Source organism: Chenopodium album, chromosome 24 (assembly GCF_948465745.1).
Source record: "Chenopodium album chromosome 24, dcCheAlbu1.1, whole genome shotgun sequence".
In the NCBI taxonomy this organism is placed as follows: Eukaryota; Viridiplantae; Streptophyta; class Magnoliopsida; order Caryophyllales; family Amaranthaceae; genus Chenopodium; species Chenopodium album.
This window is the reverse complement of record NC_137857.1, coordinates 21791688-21799344: the sequence shown is the minus strand read 5'-3', so window position 1 is coordinate 21799344 and position 7657 is coordinate 21791688. Positions and strand designations below refer to the sequence as shown.

General features: G+C 37.4%; 1 non-coding gene across 1 annotated transcript; it reads left to right on the top strand.

Moving 5' to 3' along the window:
* The first annotated feature begins 5855 nt into the window (after positions 1–5855).
* LOC145612865 (small nucleolar RNA R71) lies at positions 5856–5962 on the top strand. The gene has a single exon (XR_014106776.1). It is a non-coding gene; the product is annotated as a small nucleolar RNA R71 (small nucleolar RNA).
* Positions 5963–7657: the final 1695 nt, after the last annotated feature.

Below are 7657 nucleotides of genomic sequence, written 5' to 3'. Positions count from 1 at the left end.
CAACTTATCACTCCAATCTTTCCTAGATTTTGCTACCACCTTCTCTAAGATGACCTTAATCTCGCGATTAGACACTTCCACTTGGCCACTAGTTTGGGGATGGTAGGCTAACCCTGTCCTATGGTAAACACCATACTTCTTTAGGAGGGTATCTAACTTCCGCTCATGAAAGTGGGATCCTCCGTCACTGATTATGGCTCTAGGCACTCCAAATCTAGGAAAAATAGTCTTCTTGAAAAGCCTATGGACCACCTTGGCATCATTGGTAGGAGTGGCAATGGCTTCTACCCACTTGGATACATAATCTACGGCGACTAGTATATAACGATTCCCTCTAGAAGAAGGGAACGGTCCCATGTAATCAACACCCCAAACATCAAAAATTTCAACTTCCAAAATCCCAGTTTGAGGCATCTCATGCCTCCGCGAGATGTTGCCAGTCCTCTAGCAAGAGTCACAAGCCTGCACAAAAATGTTAGCATCCTTGAACATGGTGGGCCAATAAAATCCTGACTCGTTTATCTTGGCCACTGTTTTAGAGGGACCGTGATGTCCTCCATAAGGTGAAGTGTGGCAGCTAGTGAGAATGCCATGTACCTCCCAGTCGGGGACACACCTGCGAAATAATCCATCTGCACACTCACGAAACAAAAAAGGATCATCCCAAAAATAATGTTTAACATCAGAAAGGAATTTCTTTTTTTGTTGGTAGGACAAGTCAAGAGGTAGAGTACCACCCACTAAATAATTTGCAAAATCGGCATACCAGGGGTGTTGCTCTACAACTGCATACAGGTTGTCATCAGGGAATGAATCATCTATAGGAAGAAAATCCTTACCCTCATCATACCTGATTCGTGACAAGTGATCTGCCACTATGTTCTCTGCACCCTTTTTGTCCCTTATTTCAATGTTGAAATCTTGGAGCAAGAGAACCCACCGGAGTAGCCTAGGCTTTGATTCAGCTTTGGCTATCAAGTACTTTAGAGCTGCATGGTCAGTAAAAACAATAACTTTAGAACCAACTAGATATGATCTAAATTTTTCTAAAGCATAAATAGCAGCTAAAAACTCCTTCTCCGTGGTGGCATAGTTAACTTGAGCCTCATCCAAAGTTTTACTAGCATAGTAGATAGCATGTAAAACTTTGTCCTTCCTTTGTCCAAGCACGGCTCCTAGAGCAAAGTCGCTTGCATTGCACATGATCTCGAATGGAAGATTCCAATCGGGTGCACATATGATGGGTGCCGATATTAAAGCTTGCTTAATCCTGTTAAAAGACTCAAGACACTCGTCAGTAAAAACAAAAGGGGCATCCTTAAGCAAAAGCTGAGTCAGTGGCTTAGCAATCTTAGAAAAATCTTTGATAAAACGGCGATAAAACCCCGCATGACCTAAGAAACTCCTAACTCCCTTAATATTAACTGGGGGAGGTAATTGCACAATCACTGAAATTTTTGCCTTGTCTACCTGTATGCCCTTATCAGATACAATATGACCCAGGACTACTCCCTCTGTCTGTCACCATAAAGTGACACTTCTCCCAATTTAAAACCAAGTTGCATTCTTCACATCTTTTCAGGATTTTAGCTAAATTAATTAGACATGAATAAAATGAAGAACCATAGACACTAAAATCATCCATAAAGACTTCCATGATAGACTCTATGAAATCAGAAAATATGCTCATCATGCAACGTTGAAAAGTAGCAGGTGCATTATGATAAGTCTATTTTATATATATTTTTATTCCCCGTCCCATGGTCATATTTGTGCTTATTTGAGCTCTAAGGAGCTATTTTTATTACTAATATACGTTTTCTAGTGTTTTTGTAGAGTTGGTATTATTTTGTACGAATTTGCAGATTTATGATAATTCCCGAGCTTATTTAAGCCACTACAAAAATGTTAGAGATGGAGCGTATTTTATGACAGTATATTTTAAGCCCAAGGCCGAGTTAGAGAAATTTAATCCGATGATTAAGGGCTCGATACGAGAGAATGTCTAAGATTTTACAAGTTCTTATATCACGGACCAAACAAGTGAATGAATTTGGGCTAATGAGCTCTAAAAGACCAAGTCCAAGAACAAAAAGGAGGTAGAGCTTTGAAGCCCAATTCACAGCTCAAGCTAATCGGGCCCGATCGGGGGAGGCCAGGCCCGGTCGGGCGGATATCGCTATATCAGCGCAGGCTCATTGCTTTTAGGCTGTTTATCTTCTAATTTGAAGACTTTGTTTTGGGCTAGGAAATTAAAGTCGGTGGACTTAGTTTTTATTAAGTGGAGTTTTGTTTTGTTTGAGGAGTTTATGTAGGATTAGAAGTTGACTTGTTGTCAAACTTCTTTTTCTTTTCCTATTTAAGTGTAGTAGTAGTACGTAGGTTTTAGGGAGATTTTCTTAGTTTTAGTTTAGTTTTAGTTTTAGTTTATTAATTTAGTTTTTCTTTTTCTCTTTCTCTCTCTAACTTTTCTCTCTCTCCTCTTAATTAAACTCTTAGTATTACTTTCTCCCTTGTTTCTCTCTCTAAACTTTTGATTTATGCAATTTTATATTTCTTTCTTTTAGTACTATCTCTTTTCTCCTTATTTACTTATTTTCCTTGCTTTGATCTTAATCATGTCTCCTTTAATTGCTTTGTTTACTTTAGGTTTAATTATGTCCGAGTAGTTTAATTCTAGGGTTTATGGGGATCCATAATTAATATGAAGGGATAATTTGTTATTATTGATTATTGGTGTTGCATGATAATTTCTTATTGAATTGTTTTAATTCTTTGCAATTAGATTATGAATCGAGTAGATGTAATTTGATTGTGAATGTTTAGCAATATTGAATTGATGAATCGAGCAGATGTTAATTTGATATTAAAGGCTATTTTCAATAGGAACTTAGATCTAGTAAATTGCGAGAGCCTGTTAGATCTATGTTGATTAATAAATTGCGAGAGCCTGTTAATCATGTTATTTGTGCAATGTTAATTATTAATTGTTATGTCTTATCCCGGAATATTAATTATTGGTGAACCTGTGACCCTAGGCCTTCTTAATTATTATTGATTTTCTCCCTGAACTTAATCTCCGTAGTATAATTTCATATCACAAACAACAAATTGGTTACCTTAATAATTTAGATTATAATTAATTAATTAATTAGGAATAGAAAGACCAGTTTCCCTGTGGATTCGACCCTACTTCCCTATCTACTTTAGTTAGAGGACTTAAGTAATTACTTTTGATTAGGTGATACGACTTTAGCCTGTCACATTACATAAACCAAAAGGCATTCTACGATATGCAAAAGTGTCATAAGGGCATGTAAATGTAGTCTTTTCCTGATCTTCAGGGTGGATCGGAATTTGGAAAAATTCCGAATACCCATCCAAATAGCAAAAGAACTTATGATTAGCTAACCTCTCAAGCATTTGATCAATAAAGGGGAGAGGAAAATGGTCCTTTTTAGTGGCGACATTTAATCTACGATAATCAATGCACATACGCCACCCTGTAACAGTTCTAGTGGGAATTAATTCATTTTTTTCATTTTAACCACAGTCGTCCCACCCTTCTTAGGAACCACCTGAACAGGACTTACCCATTTAGAGTCAGAAATAGGATAGATAATACCTGCATCAAGTAATTTCATAACCTCTTTCTTGACTACCTCTTGCATATTGGGATTCAACCTCCTTCTAGGGTTGAATGCAGGGCTTGTAGTTGTCCTCTAAGTGTATCCTTTGCATACAAAAATCTGGGCTTATACCCTTGAGATCATCAATACTGTACCCTATTGCCCTTTTGTGGGTTTCTGAGAACCTCTAGAAGTTGGGAAGTTTGTGGGTCATCAAGTGCAGTACTAATGATCACAGGGTGCATTTCTTGTTCATCAAGAAAAACATATTTTAAATGAGAAGGGAGAGGTTTTAGTTCAGGTTTCTTTACCTCTGTAGGTTTCGATTCCTGAACTAATTTTACTACCTTCTTGTTTTCTTTGTCATCAAGTTCTTCTATGGCAAGAGCTTTCTCAATCATATCCACCTCCTTACTCCAGATACTCGCATCACCTGCAGACAAATTTCCACAAAGTATTTCTTCCAAGGGATCCCTTGCAAGAATCTATGTCAAGCTATCATCACAAATATCATCCATTATATCAATAACATCGATCAAACAACAATTTTCCTCAAGCATAGGACCTTGTAAAACTTTCCCTAAATTAAAAGTAATATTATCATCACCAACAGATAGAGTTAGTTTACCATTTTTAACATCTATAATGGCTCCTGCAGTATGGAGAAAAGGCCTACCTAATATAATGGGTATTTGTGTATCCTCAGCCATGTCTAAAACAACAAAATCAACAGGGATGAAAAATTTACCAACTCTAACAGGGACGTCCTCTAAAATACCTAGGGGATATTTAACAGAACGGTCTGCCATTTGCAAAGTAATATTAGTAATTTTTAATTCACCCATATTCAATTTAGAACAAATAGACGATGGCATTACACTAACAGAAGCACCCAAATCACATAATGCTTTATCTATGAAGACATTACCAATATGACAAGGGATAGAAAAACTACCAGGATCCTTTAATTTAGGAGGAGATTTATTTTGTAACAATGCACTACATTCCTCAGTAAAAGCTACAGTTTCTACTTCATTAAAGGCCCTCTTCCTAGTCAAAATATCCTTCATAAATTTAGCATATGCAGGAACCTGTGTAATAAGTTCAGTAAAGGGGACCGTTACTTGCAAATTTTTAACAACCTCCAGAAACTTACCAAACTGCTTGTCCAACTTAGTCTTTAGTTGGCGATTAGGGAATGGTAATTTGATAACTGGTTGTGCTTCCCTACTCTTCCTCTGGGGTGCATCCTTCCCTGAGGTTGTACCCTACAATGAATCATCAGAAATATTAGTATCAGGAATTTTACCCTGCAGCCCTGTAGGGGAAATTGGTACAACGGAATCAGGATTAGCAATATTAATTAAATCAGGTTCATCCTCTTTGGGCATTTGGGGCTCATCGTAGTGTGAACCACTCCTTAAGGTGATTGCATTAGCATGATCTGTAGGTTGAATTCCCTGCGCTGGTAAAGCTCCCTGCTGGCGAGATTGAAGGGTAGAGGACAATTGGGCTATTTAGGTGTCCATGACTTTATTATGGGCTATAATAGAGTCAATCTATTGGTCTCTACTCTCCATATGTTTTTGCATACTGGTCAGCATTGCCCTAATTTCTGATAAAGCAGGGTCAGAAGATGTAGTAGGGGCTTGTGATGGGGGTTTCTGGTTAGCATGAGGGTGGTAATATTTCTGCTGTGGAGGGGGTGCTTGTTGTGGTTGTTGTGGAGGTGGAGGATTTTGAACATTGGTGCTACGGTAAGATAGGTAGGTATGGTTCTGGTAGCCAGGATTGTAGGAATTGGAGTATGGGTTATTTTGCTTGTAGGTTTGGAAAGCATTAACTTGCTCCATTGAACTCCTGCAATCTTGTTCATAATGACCTACACTTCCACAATTTTCACAGAAAGCATCATTAGCATTATTGGAAACAGCAGAAAAATTAGCAACAGAATTAGGATTGTTAGTAGTAAGGCTATCTAATTTCTGGCAAATAGAAGTAAGCTGAGCTTGCATAAGGGTTACTGAATCAACATGATGATTGCCCTTATTAGCATAACCTCTAGCATTCCCAGATTGGGAATTATGGATTGCCATATCTTCAATAACCCGACCTGCATCATCAACATTTAAATTCATAAATCTACCGCTAGCTGCGGAATCTAAAATTGTCCTAGATGCATTTCCTAAACCATTGTAAAAAGCTTGAATCAACTGCCACTTTGCCAAATTGTGGTGGGGACACTCCCTCTGCAGATCCTTGAATCTTTCCCAAGCTTCATATAATGCTTCATCTGTTTCCTGGGCAAAATTCTGGATGGCACTTCTCAATAAAGCTGTTTTCTCTACAGGGTAATATTTATTATAAAAATTTAAAGCAAGAGTCTCCCAGTTAGTAATACCAAGTGCAGCTCTATTCAAACCACTAAACCATAATTTAGCTTTTCCACATAAAGAAAAGGGAAAAAGTATCTCCCTGATTTGATCCTGCGTTACCCCATTCTGCCTAATAGTATTGCAGTATTGACAGAAATCTGCAATGTGAAGATTAGGATCTTCACCCTTAGCTCCACTGAATTGCTTTCTTTCTATCATTGTTATGAACTGGGGCTTGATCTCGAACTGGACTCCCTCGAGATCAGGTGTAGGGGAAAGATGTGGAAAATCCGTCAGGGATGGTTGCGAATAATCGCTAAGCTTGCGAGGTGGAGGTGGTGGTGGTGTACCCATCTCTAGTTCTGAATCAGAAGAGTGCTCCGAATCACTAGAAGTAGGTAATGGATTTCTAGGAATATTATTACTCCCAGAACCTGCCAGGATCTGCCTATAAAAATTCTTCTGTCTATGAAACGAGCGTTCGATCTCAGGATCGAATGGAATGTAACCTGATCTGGAACACCTGGGCATAAACAAAGAACTAAAAAGACAGATATTAGAACTACCCCAAAGAACTAATGTCCTTTGAGGCAAAAGAAAAATAATCTAGACTACAAAAAAAAAACAATTAGAAATAAAAATAAAACCGTTTCCCCGGCAACGGCGCCAAATTTTGACAGGCTAAAGTCGTATCACCTAATAAAAAATAATTACCTAAGTCCACTAGCTTATGCTGATAGGGAAGTAGGGTCGAATCCACAGGGAAACAAGTCTTTCTACTCCTACTTAATTAATATAGTCTAAATTAAAGTAACCAATATTTGTTGTGATTATAAACTATACTACGAAGATTATGAGTAAGGAGAATAATTAAGGAAAAAATCAAATATTAAAAGGCCTAGGGCATAGGTTCACTAATAAACAATATTCCAGGGCAAAACACAATAATCAATCATCAATGCATTAATTAATCCGATCATAAAGGGCTTTCGCTACGTATTACAATCACAGAATTAATTTACCGGTATTAAATCTCATCTCTCGAATCTCGACCTAACCATTTATAAATTAATCTACCTATTGAAACTAAGCCTAAACATCAATTCTCATCTTTCGAATCTCGAATCAATATTGCTAAACTCATACAATTAAACCTGGCCAAATCTAATTGCATAGCATTTAAACAATCAATAGGAAATCAATTAAGCATTAATAATCAACAATCATAAAATTACCCCTTCATATTATTTATTAGATCCCCATAAACCCTAGAAGGAAAACTACTCAGACATAATTAAAACTAAGCAAAACATAATAATTAAACAAGACATGAAGAAATTGAATGAGTAAAATACTGAGATTAATTAAGAGAGAAATCGTACCAAGACGGTGGAATTACGATTGAGTTTTAGGAACAAGAGAGAATAAAAATCTAGAGAGAGAAAGTCTAAGTAGAGAGAAGGGAAATAAAAATTAGAATAAGAGAAGTAAGTAGAGGTAGAGAAGAAGTGTCTAATCTTGCCTAATAATAACACATTAATACTAAGCAAGCGAATCTCCGCTAAACAAAACAAATCAAAAAACTAATCTCCCTAAGCATCACTCGCGCCCGGTCGGGCAGTGGCTCGCCCGACTAGGCCCGCCTTCCTCGTC